The 14,122-nt window shown below is 46.7% G+C and overlaps 1 protein-coding gene across 4 annotated transcripts in view; it reads left to right on the forward strand.

The window, feature by feature from the left end:
* SFMBT2 (Scm like with four mbt domains 2) overlaps positions 1–14,122 on the forward strand; it is a 211,521-nt gene that overhangs the window by 22,155 nt on the left and 175,244 nt on the right. Inside the window, exons 1-2 of one of the 4 annotated variants that reach the window (XM_061435754.1) lie at positions 7,746–8,091; positions 9,080–9,219. The gene's annotated coding sequence lies outside the window, so the exon portion shown is untranslated. Of the gene's footprint in view, positions 1–7,745; positions 8,092–9,079; positions 9,220–11,678; positions 12,102–14,122 lie in introns of those variants that run through there. The other 3 variants (XM_061435755.1, XM_061435756.1, XM_061435753.1) reach the window with 3 other exon arrangements.

Genomic DNA, 14,122 nt, shown 5'->3' on the forward strand with positions numbered 1-14,122 from the left:
TCTGTCTCAAAGAACTCCTGGTTTCACATATTCTCTTTCTTTCTTTTGCTCTTTTTAGCAGCTGAAGGCACACCAACAAAAGACTCTTAAGAAATAAGAGCCATATGTTCCATTCTGTAGAACTGTTCCTTCTAAGAGTCCAAAGTAGTTTGAAGCTAGTACAAATACGAAAGCAAATAGCATGTATCACAATACCTGGAATATAACAGACAATAACTTACAATGACTTGGATTATAGCACTGCCTTACAACACAGCTTTTTCTGATTTCTTTGACTCATGATTTGAGCTGGACTTTAGAAAGTTGGTTTATTATTAAACAGAAAAGGAGGATGAAAGGAAGTGTGTTTTTATTTCTTTGCACCTAAGTCAAAGTTCTATATCACTGAGTATGTTCAGTTCAGTTCAGTTCAGTCGCTCAGTATTACATTGCCTTAAATTCTCTCAATCCTGTGAGGTAAGACGCTATTAAGAAGAGGTGGCAAGAATACACAGAAAACTACGCAAAAAAAGATCTTCATGACCCAGATAACCATGATGGTGTGATCATTCGCCTAGAGCCAGACATTCTGGAATGCAAAGCCAAGTGGGCCTTAGGAAGCAGCACCACGAACAAAGCCAGTGGACAGAAAGAGAAAGATAAATATTGTATTCTGATGCACATATACAGAACATAGAAAAATGGTTCTGAAGAATTTATTTACAGGGCACCAGTGGAGAAAGAGACGTAGAGAATAGACTTACGGACATGGAGAGAGGGGAGGAGAGGGTGAGATGTATGGAAAGAGTAACATGGAAACTTACATTACCATATGTAAAATAGATAGCCAATGGGAATTTACTGTATGGCTCAGGAAACTCAAACAGGGGCTCTGTATCAACCTAGAGGGGTGGGATGGGGAAGGAGATGGGAGGGAGGTTCAAAAGGGAGGGGATATATGTATACCTATGGCTAATTCGTGTTGAGGTTTGATGTTCAAGCTTGATTAAGAAAAGACGGGGGAACCAGAGATCAAATTGCCAACATCCTCTGGATCATCGAAAAAGCAACAGAATTCCAGAAAAAATCTATTTCTGCTTTATTGACTATGCCAAAGACTTTGACTGTGTGTATCACAACGAACTGTAAAAAATTCTGAAAGAGATGGGAATACCAGACCACCTGATCTGCCTCCTGAGAAATCTGTATGCAGGTCAGGAAGCAACAGTTAGAACTGGACATGGAACAACAGACTGGTTCCAAATAGGAAAAGGAGTACATCAAGGCTGTATATTGTCACCCTGCTTATTTAACTTATATGCAGAGTGCATCATGAGAAACGCTGGGCTGGATGAAGCACAGACTGGAATCAAGATTGCCAGGAGAAATATTGATAATCTCAGACATGCAGATGACACCACCCTTATGGCAGAAAGTGAAGAGGAACTAAAAAGCCTCTTGATGAAAGTGAAAGAGGAGAGTGAAAAAGTTGGTTTAAAGCTCAACATTCAGAAAACTAAGATCATGGCATCTGGTCCCATCACTTCATGGCAAATAGGTGGGGAAACAGTGGAAACAGTGAGAGATTTTATTTTTGTGGGCTCCAAAATCACTGCAGATGGTGACTGCAGCCATGAAATTAAAAGATGCTTACTCCTTGGAAGGAAAGTTATGAGCACCCTAGACAGCATATTAAAGAGCAGAGACATTGCTTTGCCAACAAAGGTCTGTCTAGTCAAGGCTATGGTTTTTCCAGTGGTCATGTATAGATAGGAGAGTTGGACTATAAAGAAAGCTGAGTGCTGAAGAACTGATGCTTTTGAACTGTGGTGTTGTAGAAGACTTTTGAGAGTTCCTTGGACTGCAGGGAGATCCAACCAGTCCATCCTAAAGGAGATCAGCCCTGAGTGTTCATTGGAAGGACTGATGTTGAAGCAGAAACTCCAATACTTTGGCCACCTGATGTGAAGAACTGACTCATTGGAAAAGATCTTGATGCTGGGAAAGATTGAAGGCGGGAGGAGAAGGGGATGACCGAAGATGAGATGGTTGGATGGCATCATCGACTCAATGGACATGAGTTTGGGTAAACTCCGGGAGTTGGTGATGGACGGGGAGGCCTGGTGTGCTGCAGTCCATGGGGTCTCAAAGAGTTGGACACAACTGAGTGACTGAACTGAACTGAACTGATGGCTGATTCATGTCATGGTTTGACAGAAAACAACAAAATTCTGTAAAGCAATTATCCTTCAATAGAAAAAAAAAGCTAGTGGAGGTGATGGAATTCCAGTTGAGCTATTTCAAATCCTAAAGGATGATGCTGTGAAAGTACTGCACTCAATATGCCAATAAATCTGGAAAACTCAGCAGTGGCCACAGGACTGGAAAAGGTCAGTTTTCATTCCAATCCCACAGAAAGGCAATGCCAAAGATTGTTCAAACTACCGCACAATTACACTCATTTCACATGCTAGCAAAGTAATGCTCAAAATTCTCCAAGCCAGGCTTCAACAGTACATGTACTGAGAACTTCCAGATGTTCAAGTTGGATTTAGAAAAGGCAGAGGAACCTTAGATCAAAGTGCCAACATCCACTGGATCATCGAGAAAGCAAAAAAGAGTTCCAGAAAAACATCTACTTTTGCTTTATTGACTATGCCAAAGCTTTTGACTGTGTGGATCACAACAAACTGTAGAAAATTCTTCAAGAGATGGGAATACTAGACCACCTGACCTGCTTTCTAAGAAATCTGTATGCAGGTTAAGAAGCAACAGTTAGAACTGGACATGGAACCACAGACTGGTTCCAAATTGGGAAAGGAGTACATCAAGGCTGTATATTGTCACCCTGCTTATTTAACTTATATGGAGAATACATCATGAGAAATGCTGGACTGGATGAAGCACAAGCTGGAATCAAGATTGCCAGGAGAAATATCAATAATCTCAGATACCCAGAGGACATCACCCTTATGGCAGAAAGCCAAGAAGAACTAAAGAGCCTCTAGATGAAAGTGAAAAAGCTGGCTTAAAACTCAACAATCAGAAAACTAAGGTCACAGCATTCATTACTTCATGGAAAATAGACAGGGAAGCAATGGAAACAGTGACAGACTTTATTTTAGGGGGCTCCAAAATCACTGCAGATGGTAACTGTAGCCATGAAATTAAAAGAAGCTTACTCTTTGGAAGAAAAGCTATGACCAACCTAGACCACATATTAAAAAGCAGAGACATTACTTTGCCAACAAAGGTTCATCTAGTCAAACCTATGGTTTTCCAGTAGTCATGTATGGATGTGAGAGTTTACTATAAAGAAAGCTGAGCACCGAAGAACTGATGCTTTTGAACTTCGGTATTGGAGAAGACTCTTGAGAGTCCTTTGGACTGCAAGGAGATCCAACCTATCAATCCTAAAGGAAATCAGCCATGAATGTTCATTGGAAGAACTGTTGCTGAAGCTGAAACTCCAATACTCTGGCCACCTGATATGAAGAACTGACTCATTGGAAAAGACCCTGATGCTGGGAAAGATTGAAGGTGGGAGGAGAAGGGGATGACAGACGATGAGAGATGGTTGGATGGCATCACCAATGTGATGGACATGAGTTTGAGTAGGCTCCAGGAGTTGGTGATGGACAGGGAAGCCTGGCGTGATGTAGTTCATGGGGTTGCAAAGAGTTGGACACGACTGAGCCACTGAACTGACTGAAGACGCTATTATGCCCATTTCACAGTTGGTACATCTGAGGCTCAGAGAAATCCATTGACTTATGAAGAACCTACTAGGGAACACCATTGGGAGTTGAATGCAAGTCTCTTCATTCCTTATACTTTTTTCCCCCCCAGTATTTTGGTCTGAAGTATTATTCTATGTCCCATTGTATATGAAATTTAAAACAATTTGTCTAGAAGCAGGATATTGGTGTTGTCTGCTTTTCAAACTGGGCATTAAAATTTGTTAAGTCCTTTAGAGATGGGCAAAGTTTCACAGGGTTGTGCAGCCTTGGTATCTATGAAGACTGTCTCCAATAAGAATCTAACTTACAGCCTCAACCCTGAATATTCATTGGAAGGACTGATGCTGAAGCTGAAGCTCCATTCCTTTGGACACGTGATATGAAGAGCTGACTCATTGGAAAAGACCTTGATGCTGGGAAAGACTGAGGGCAGGAGGAGAATGGAGAATGGGGCAACAGAGGATGAGATGGTTGGATGGCATCACTGAATCAATGGACATGAGTTTGAGCAAACTCCAGAAGACAGTGAAGGAAAAGGAAAGCCTGTTGTGCTGCAGTCCATGGGGTTGCAAAAGGTCAGACAACTTAACGACTGAACAACAACAATATATGAATCATTTGCTAGCCCCCTTCTTGTGATGGAATGTTTTGTGTTTTCAGGAGAGGAAGCCACTGAAAAGTGGGGTAAAGATAAAGATAATAGAAGACGGTCAATGAAGAAGAGACTGAAATGATGACGTAGGATGCAAGAATGTGGTAAGCAAAAAACAGATTTGGGATATGATTTGACGCAGTCATCCAACCTGCAGTTATTAAACACAAATTTTGAAATATTGCAAGACTGTACTAGAAGTTTATGAACAATGTGTACTTTGAGCAAGTGGAAGATAGGAGGAGATGGACCTGGAGCAGGTAGTATCTCTTAAGCTTCTCCTATGTACCAGTCCATTCCCCTGAAAGAGAAATTTAATCCATCTTTACATAGATACCGGTAGAGTGGGAGGAAGGAGAGAGAGACAGAGACCGAAAGGGAAACCAATCATGGCAGAGCTGGTATTTAACTACTATTCCTTTTGGCTTCTAGTCCAAGTTCTTTCCAATCTAACATACTGCCTCTCTTTTTTCTTAATCAAGCATATTTTCTTTCTTTCTTTTTGTCCCCACTGCACAGCTTGCAGGATCTTAATTCCACGACCAAGGGTATTGAACTCACGTCCCCGCAGCGAAAGTTCAGAGTCTTAACCACTAGACCGCAGGGGAAGTCCCACCAGGGAGCTTTCTGAAGGCCTCTGCTGAGTTTGGCAACAAGATGCCCGTTAGCTTAGAGTAATATCTAGTGCGACCCCATTTTCAGCAAAAACCATTTTGCCTCTTAACTCAAATATAAGCAACGATCAATAAATATTTGAGGTTAATTTTTGGTTTATGGGAGCTAATTATCTCCTATGTCTAATTTTTAATACATTTACCTCCTTGAGAAACTGGCTTGGAAAACCCTGAAAAACCCTCATGTCTCTCCCCTATGCTGCTGCTGCTGCTGCTAAGTCGCTTCAGTCATGTCCGACTCTGTGCGACCCCATAGATGGCAGCTCACCAGGCTCCCCCGTCCCTGGGATTCTCCAGGCAAGAACACGGAGTGGGTTGCCATTTCCTTCTCCAATGCATGAAAGTGAAAAGAGAAAGTGAAGTCGCTCAGTCGTGTCCAACTCTTCGCGACCCCATAGACTGCAGCCTACCAGGCTCCTCTGTCCATGGGATTTTCCAGGCAAGAGTACTGGAGTGGGGTGCCATTGCCTTCTCCATAGGGTATAAAATTAAAAGGAAAACCTCTAAGAAGTCATCAACTTTATTCCAGAGGCACTTACAAGTGTAAAAATTAATCTTTACAGGGATAAGAAAGAAATTATAGCACTCTACTAAGAAGTTAGTTGTAATGACTCTTTTTTTAAAAAATGGAAGAGGTCTTACTTTCCAAAGAAACATGTTAAGGACTCTTTATGTTATTCAAAAGCTGAATGGTTTCATATGAATATATCTCAGTTTACTTAAAAGCAGATTCGTTTGATTATAGATAACAACTTGTCCAACCTGTTATCTCTAATCAGATATGTGTGAGTGTTAGTCGTTCAGTCATATTCCACTCTTTGGGGCCCTGTGGACTGTTGCGACCTTGTGGACCGTCCCGACAGGCTCCTTTGTCCCTGGAATTCTCCAGGCAAGAATACTGGAGTGGGTTGCCAATCCCTTCTTCAGGGCATCTTCCTGACCCAGGGATCGAACCCGGGTTTACTGTTTTGGCAGGCAGACTCTTTCCCAGCTAAGCCACCAGGAAATCTTTCTTTACCCCAGATATCTTCCTTTACCCCAGAAATCACAATTCTCCATTAAAAAGCAACAAAAAACTATATTAAAAAAAATCCGAAAGCAAGTCAATATTTGTTTCCAGTAGATGGCACTGCACATCAAGTCTTTATGGGTCTATTGCCTACTATTTCTTTGACCAGGATAATTATTTTCTATAGTGAAGTCCACTAAAGCAACTTACACAGTGAAATTTTCAGTTTCACTAGTTGAGCAGATGGGGTTGAGGTTACAATAAAGCTGCATTGTCCAGCGTCCAAACACGGGTATTTCTTCTCTATTTAGAAGAGTTGGGACTTTATTAAAGTGGTAGATACACAGAATAAAATCTGTCCACTTGCTTTTACACGAAACCTACTTTTTGATGTGGGATTTTTGTTGCCCACTTTAATTTGTTTAGTCTATGCTATGTTATGAGTCCAAGGGGACATTTTACACTTCTGCACAGTGTCTGATTCAATCTCACTAAGGCTAGTTAACTTGCAGAGGCGAAACTGAGCAGGACCATAAACCACATCCCTGACTTGTGCTGGTTTTTGGGGGTGTGTGTGTGTGTGTGTGTGTGTACGGGGCAATAAATACCTTCAGTTATAGAGAATGCAAATAATTCCAGACAACTCCAGCTCTGCCAGAAAAAGTGACACATGGAAATGTTCTAGTGACCGTGGATCAGAGTCTAGTTTTGTATGTAAAAGAATATATGTTTAAAACGTATTTAAAAGCCATTTATAAGAGACACTACACATAATAGAGACTAGAACACAGTACATCCTATCACATATGTAAAGACTCCAGAAGAGCGACTGGTGTAAAATAGATGCTAATAAGTCCTCCCTTGGCTTTCTCCTTCTTTAATGGAGCAGAAGAGGGAAAGGTCAGGCCCTGCTCTGCAGCTCTGGGTGAGATCTCTGTCATTTTACCTCCTTGGACTCTGACTTCCCCACCTCTCAAAAGGACTAGGAGCCAGGCTGCAAGATCTAGAATATTCTGCCTCATGTAAAACAAGACTTACAAGTGGAGTACATAATACTAGGCAGCCCATACAAGTAGCCTCAGAAGTTGGATGTGACTTTCATCATGGTGTTTGTCTTCCTCAGTGAGAAAGAAGCCATCAGTCAAAACGGGCACTTTCGCATCTCTATTCTTTAAATCAATGTCCTAGGGGAGTTCAGACATCACTAATTTTTTTTAATACACCCTCTGTGTTCGCTGTTATTTTTTCTCTTGTCAAGGAAGTCTGAAACTTCTTCAAATTATACAGGAAGCAACGGTGGGTTTCTGGAATTTTAGAAATGGATGAGTAAGTGCTCTGATAGGAGATACCTTTGTGGAGATATCCTCAGATAGATGCTATCTTTGTGGAATAGCCTATTCATCACTATGCTCACTTCCCCACTTAAACAATGAGCTCCATCACCTAGACTTGACTCTCAGCCCAGACACTTCTGGGGGGGGGGCGGCGGGGAACCCATACAGTAATTGTAAAGACAAAATAATGATCTAAACAAGGCAGAAATATGACTCAAACAACACTTTACTGCTGGCTGGGAGGGCAAAAAAGGCCCCTCCCCTGAAGATCTGTTCATTACTTTTTTCCTCTTTGTGACCTCAGAATTTACACCTTGGCTATTTCTAGTCTGCAGAGATGGTGTTAGGATATTACAGAAGGCAAATTGTGGCTTTCGGTGGGGTAGATGGATAAGCACTTTTTAGAGTTTGAAAGGACCTTACAGAATATCTAGTCCAATCCCCTCCCTTTACCCTTGAGAAAAGATGGCTCAGAGAGGTCATTAGAACTTTACATAGGTCACAGAGAAAACTAGTGATGAAGCACTGATAAGGCCATTTAACTCTCATCCCAGGAGCTAGGCGCTGGAACAGGGATGGAGGTAAAGGGTGAAAAATAAGGGAGGAAGTGTCTTCAGATTTAACTCTCAGTGACCTTAAGAGATGTGATAGAAGAACACAGTCTCACCCCAGCCAAGAGACGTGTTTAGATCTCAAGCCTCCGGTAAAAAGAAGATTGCATACATTCTTCAAATGTTTATTTTATTTTTTAATTAAAGTATAATTGCTTTACAGAATTTTGTTGTTTTCTATCAAACCTCAACATGAATCACAAATATTTATTTTGAGAGGCTTTTGGGGGACACTTTTCCACCCTTATACTTTTATGTTAAGCTAATTTGTCTAATATCTCAGAGATTCTCTTTGTTAAGGAAGCAAAATAGTTCATTTTCTTTAGGGCATTTCCTTATACAATGATGTCAACATGGAGTAACTATGAGCCAACTGACCAATATTTTTCTTGGTGTGAAGATTAGTGAGACAAGGTTTAAGTAATCATATGCCTTTAGAATAAATAAGATAAATAATATGCATATAATTTTTGACTCATCTGAAATATTTTTTTGTGAAGTCATACTTAGAAATGCCCAATATGAGAAACTTTTCAACTGTTGTTTTTAATCCTATTTTCCAATTAGCAAATACAATTTTAATATTTTATATATTGTAGCCTCATTTGTAGGAAAGAATGTCAAAGTCCCTTAAAAGGCATAACTTAGATGTGTAAGTGCATTTTGAAAGTGATATAATTCATGGTTTAACCATTGTTTAGACATGAAATAAGTTATAATCAGCTGGTGTGAGCAAAAACTTATTTTTGCCAAGATTTTTAGAAAATGTTAACAATTTATAGAGAGACCTCATGGTGTTTATCATGAGATTTACTTGGTTGAATTTCCTGACTTGGAATGTATTAATATTATGTCTTCTTTACTTTGAAACAGTCCTAGGCTTTATCTTTGGCTGACTCTGCTGGTCCCACTCCCACTTTATCTTTAATAGATTTAGGGTGGATTCTACCCCTGGATACTCACATCCCTTAAGTATCTTGCTTATGAAATAAAAATGAAAGTGGGAAGGTATTGGAATGGGATGAAGGGACCCTTTAATAACGGCAGGGAATCTTGGAACCAATTTCTTTTGTCTCATAGGTGTCCTTGGACAGAGGAGAATGGAGGCAGGATACAGAATAGAAAGCCAAGGAATGTTCAAGAAGTCACGTGGGAAAAGCAATATGAAAGCCAAAGTTGGAGAAATTTTACCCTGGACAACATTGAGAAGATTCTTGGAGGTAACAATGTGACGACCATTGTATACACAATGTGGCTTTATGATTTTATGTCTTAATCGCGGTGAGTACAAAAAATCAAACTCCTCCACACTGCTCTCCAGACCCACTGACAAAGTTATGCAAGAGTGTGAGTTCCAAAAATATAAAAGGACTCCATTACTTCGGAGGAACTGTAGGATAATGTAGAGACAGTTCATCGAGTTGGGGATTAGGTGTTTTTTTGGTTTTTTTTTTGGCAATTGTTTTTTATTTTGATGAAATAACGTTCCGTGCATAATAATGACTTAAAACTGGTAAACAAACCCAGAGCCGGCGCAATGGCTGCTGCAGCTCACGTCGCCTCTGCTCTTGGAGAGGAAAAGTGCATCCTCTTTGTAAACTGGAGTCGCCCGGAAGTGCTGGGGGGCCAGGCGAAAGCAGCAATCCTCTGCCCCCTCCCCGGCCCAGGCCCCACCGCTAGGTTTGAGACCCTCGAGGAAGGGGCGCTGCCGCGGTCACCGTGGAGGGCGCAGCACGGGGCGGGGGGAGCCGGACAGGCTGGAGAAGGGGAGCCGGCCTCAGACCTCTCTGCGGCGGATGTTCTGCGCTTCCGCGGCGCGGGAGCAGGTGATCCCAGCGAGGGAACGGTGGATCTCCCCTAGCTTAAGTCCACTTGGGACAGGACCTTCCCCCTACCCCACCCCTTCTGGGCCAAACTGTGTGTTGAAGGCTCAAGCAGTCGAGACCCCGGAGTAAAGCCAAGGAGGCCGTCTGGAGTCCTACTTCGGGATTCCTCGGAACCTCTGTGCATCCACGGTCTCATTTAAGAGCCATCTCGGGGCACCGAGGGAGGCGGTTTTGGGGTGCAGGCGGCCGGGTGTGGTTGGAGATGCTCCGCTTTCGGTGACCTTCAGGTGAAAGAGGTCGGATGTCCCAAAGAGGTGGGGACCGGGAAGCTGGTCTGGGAAGGAGACTCTGGCTGGAGTATGACCTGTGAGTCGCTTGCCCTTCCTTTTTTGAGCCTCAGGGGCACTCAGAAGGCGTGACAAGACGAAGGCTCCCTCCAAGAGCTCTCGTAGAGCGCTCACCAAGACGTGAGGAGACACCACTTGCCCAGGCTGCAAGCGCGAGGGCTCTCACGGCCGCGGAAGTCCCCCAGGATCTCCGAGCTCCACCCACCATTTCGGTGCAGGGGCACTCGCGACCGCAGGGCTTGGCCGGAGCAGTTTCCGGGCACATCCTTCCAGTGGCTCTTCTACACCGCCGTCGGGGAGAGGACCCAGCGGGCAAGACCCCTGCCAGTCCCGCGCGCGCTCAAACTCTTGACTTCGCTCTGCATCCCTGGTCCCTGCCCTGTCCCTCGCCCTTGGGAGCATCCACTTATCCTTCGGGGACCTCACGTGCCTGAGCACAGGGGTCCTCGAGGACTAGCCGGGGTGACCGGGCGTGGGAGGGCGGTCGGAGCTGGGAACGCGCAGCAGTGTCCGGGGTGAGAGAGCCTCCCGACCCCTGGGCCAGGGGAGGGACACGGAGAGAAAGTCCGTAGGAAGGAGATGGACACAGAATTGGGAGACTCTGGGGGTGGGGGGTGGGGATTTACCCCTTGTGGTAAGAGAGCAAAAACCCTGTCAAAAGTGCTGGTTCTCCATTTCCCTTGGAAATAAATTCTAGCCTCCAGCAAGATCTCCTCGCTCCTCAGTACAGCAAAGCCCACCTTCGGAATGTTCTCGGTCTGACCCACTCGGGGGTCGCCAGCATTTCCGCATTGGGACATTCCTTTCAGTCTCTGCCCAGCCACGGCTCCGGCCAGAGAGATCCTCTTTGTCGTCCGCCCCCCGCCCCCACGCCCCAGGCAAAGTGCCCGCGAACCCGCACACGCCGCACGGAAACCCTGCCCGGCGCAGGTCTGCTATGCCTCTTGTTCACTCCCTCGGTCGCCGCGGGCCACGTTTTTCTCGGGCAGGATTCTTTTCCCGCCCTCCAAGAGCCAGCTAGGTCAGGTGCCCTTCGCTGTCCCCCAGACCTGGACATCCGGAGACGCCGTGGCTACCCTCGTTACCTGCGTCTTGCCGATCTTAGCGGCAAGGCTGGTCCAAACAGCCCTGATTGAACTTCCGACTCCTCTGGGCACGTTTCCCAGGCAAAACCTTTCTCCGGCCCCCTCCCTCCACCCCTAAGGCCCCAGAAAATATTTGAATCTCCATAGAAAAGGCACAATTTAAGAGCCGGGTGGGGCGCAGTGGGCGGGTCCCGGGTCTCGGAGCGGATTAAATTTCTTTCCGCTGGCTACCAGCCTTCCGCGGATAAAGCGCAAGTTTTTGCATTTAGTCCACGAGGGGATTGTAAACCGACTGAACCGAAAGTGTCCAGTGAGTTGCGGAGTTTGCCCAGATTTCCCTGCAGATGGGTTTGCGAAAGCGCCTGTGATGGGAACTTTCTGCAGATCGTGCATGGAGGGAGCTAAAGGAAAAAAGCGAGGGGAGTGGGACGAGGAGGGGGCAGTGGGAACGTGGAGTGTGTGTGTGTGAGTGTGAGTGTGTGTGTATGGGGGGTGGCGATGTGCCCAGGAGCGGGGGCGTCCCAGCGTGGGTAGGGGAAGGGGTGCAACGTCCCGCCGGCTAATTGGCTTAAGACGTGCCGCAAGCGCCTGGAAAAGGTCGTTGAAGGAGTTCGCTGCGCACACACACAAAATAATAATCTTAAAAAAGAGTGCCGGGCATGCGCACAGAGAGGATGCCATATTGGAATGAGGCTGTAGTGGGAGTCCGAGCCGCGGAGCGGGCGCGCAAGGGAGGCGGCGGGCGGGGAGCGAGCGAGGCGCAGCGAGCGGGTGAGGCCGGCGTCCCCCGCCTCGGCGGCGCCCCGGCCTCTGTCCACGCCACGGGGAGGACGAACTTCACCAGGTAGGACCCCGCGCCGGCCGCTGTCCCCGCGCCCAGCCCTCCCCGCGAGGGGACCTCCGGCCCGCAGGTTGAGTGCGCCGGTCAGCTTCTCTTTTTCCAGCTCGGAGAAAAAGGGAAGCTGGATTGGGCTCGGGGTGGGGGGGCCGAAGGAGGGGGTGCAGTGGGAGAGAAGCGAAAGGGCAGGGCTGGAGGAGAAGGCGACAGCTCGGGAGCAGAGCCCCAAACTCCGCGCTGTGCTCCGGGTTGTCATTTTTGCTCCCCCCCGTCCCCTTCCTCCAGGTCCCTCGGCTTCGCAAAGCCCGGCCTCTCGGGAGTCTGTCCGTAGTTGGAAAGCGTACTCCTCCGGGTGCACAGTGTCCCCTCCCGCCGCCCACCTTCCTCATTTGTGCGCTCATTTTGGCGACGCAGCCGCCCTTGCTACCCCGCGTTGGGGTCTCTTTCTTCCCTTTTTTTTTAGATGGTGTGTGTGTGTTCGGGGTGGCGGGGTGGTGGTGGTTGGGGGAGATGGTGGGGTGAGGACTGGAGACCAGCCATCAAAGGGATTAAATATCGTGGACATATTTGGAATCGCCCCCCCCCCCCCCCCCCCCTTAGAAACATTTGCTTGTGTAGCTGAAATGAAATTGTCAGTAGTAGTTTCGGAGCGTGCTCCGGCATGGATGATCTTTTTGTTCTTTTTTTCTTTCTTTTTTCTTTAGCGTTAAAGTCACATCCTGTCCCTTGGGGCTTTCCTGTTGTCTACTCTCATATAACCTCCTTTCACAATTACTAATCTGATCTGGCTTTGGAGTTTATTATTTTAAAAAAATGTGTGTGTTAGCAAAATCCGCAAAAAAAACAACAACCAAAAAACTGCTGTAGGAACTGCTAGATATATTTGTGGATTTTTAATCTGGAGCGGCGGGAGACGATTAGCCAGAGAAGGGGAGCCTTAGCCGAGGGAAGTGGTTGATTTGCGGTGGCCAGGCGCGCGCCCAGAGCCCGCTCCGTTCTGGTGTTTTCTTGGAAGCCGCGGCGGAGGAGTATTTAGAAGCCTTGCCAGTTTCAATATGGCGGGCTAAGGTGGCTTTTAAAAACTGAAAATAAAGATTTTGAGGTGGGAAAAAACCCAACCGGAGTTGCCATCTCTTAGTTTCAGCTCTCTTTGGCTACTCTAGTAGCTGCTTTAGCGAATTAAAGGGGAAAAAAGAGAAGGAATGAGCTGCCCTAGTTTTTTCCGTGGTTAGAATCTGCGTGTGTCCAGTCCATTGCTAGAGGGGAAAGGGGTACCGCTGGCCCGGACCGGGGCATCGGAGCGGGACTGTTCTGCTTGCCTTTGAATCAGTGGGCATACCTGTGTGTGCAGTTGGGTGGGAGTGTCCAAGAGATGCGCCCCAGATTCGTGTGTGCGTCTCCGAACCAGACCCTGCCCTGATTTGACGTGACAGACTGCTGACACGTGGTGCAAAATGCATGAGGGCAGAGGGAATGATTTATTTCAGCTTTCTAGGAGACTAGTTCTCTTTCTGTCTCTATACGCAGGATCCTGTGTGGGTAAAGCCGGGTAGGTGCAGCGGTGTGCCGCTTACTTAAAAGACTCAGTATCCAGGGTTTCGGGGGCAATCAGGCTGCAGACGCCGGTGGGGTTGTGTGTGTGTGTGTGTGCGCGCAGGGGGCGCGCTGTACTTGGTGGAGGGCACCGTGTAGTTTGCGCCGCGGCGGGGTAGAAAGTGGGAGTGGGGGGCGGCGGCGTCCGGGGCGTGGTGGGTGGGGTGGAGTGGGGGTGTGTGTGAAAGTACGTTGGCGGAAGGGCGGGGGCGCACGGCCCTGGCTGCAGAGCGTGGGGTGGAGCGGCGGAGTTGCTTTTGGAGTTGTGCTCTAGGGAAGGTGGGGGATGGGGAGAGCGTTCGCGGAAGAAAGTGCTCCTCGCTGTTGTTGGATCGGCTAGCCTTCCAGGCGATCGAGCGGGGATGTCGCCTTGGGGTTGAAGAGGGCGGCGAGGTGCCGGGGAGAGGCCGACTTCGGAGTCCTCAGAGGGTCTG

The sequence above is a fragment of the Bos javanicus genome, chromosome 13 (assembly GCF_032452875.1).
Source record: "Bos javanicus breed banteng chromosome 13, ARS-OSU_banteng_1.0, whole genome shotgun sequence".
Classification (NCBI taxonomy): domain Eukaryota; kingdom Metazoa; phylum Chordata; class Mammalia; order Artiodactyla; family Bovidae; genus Bos; species Bos javanicus.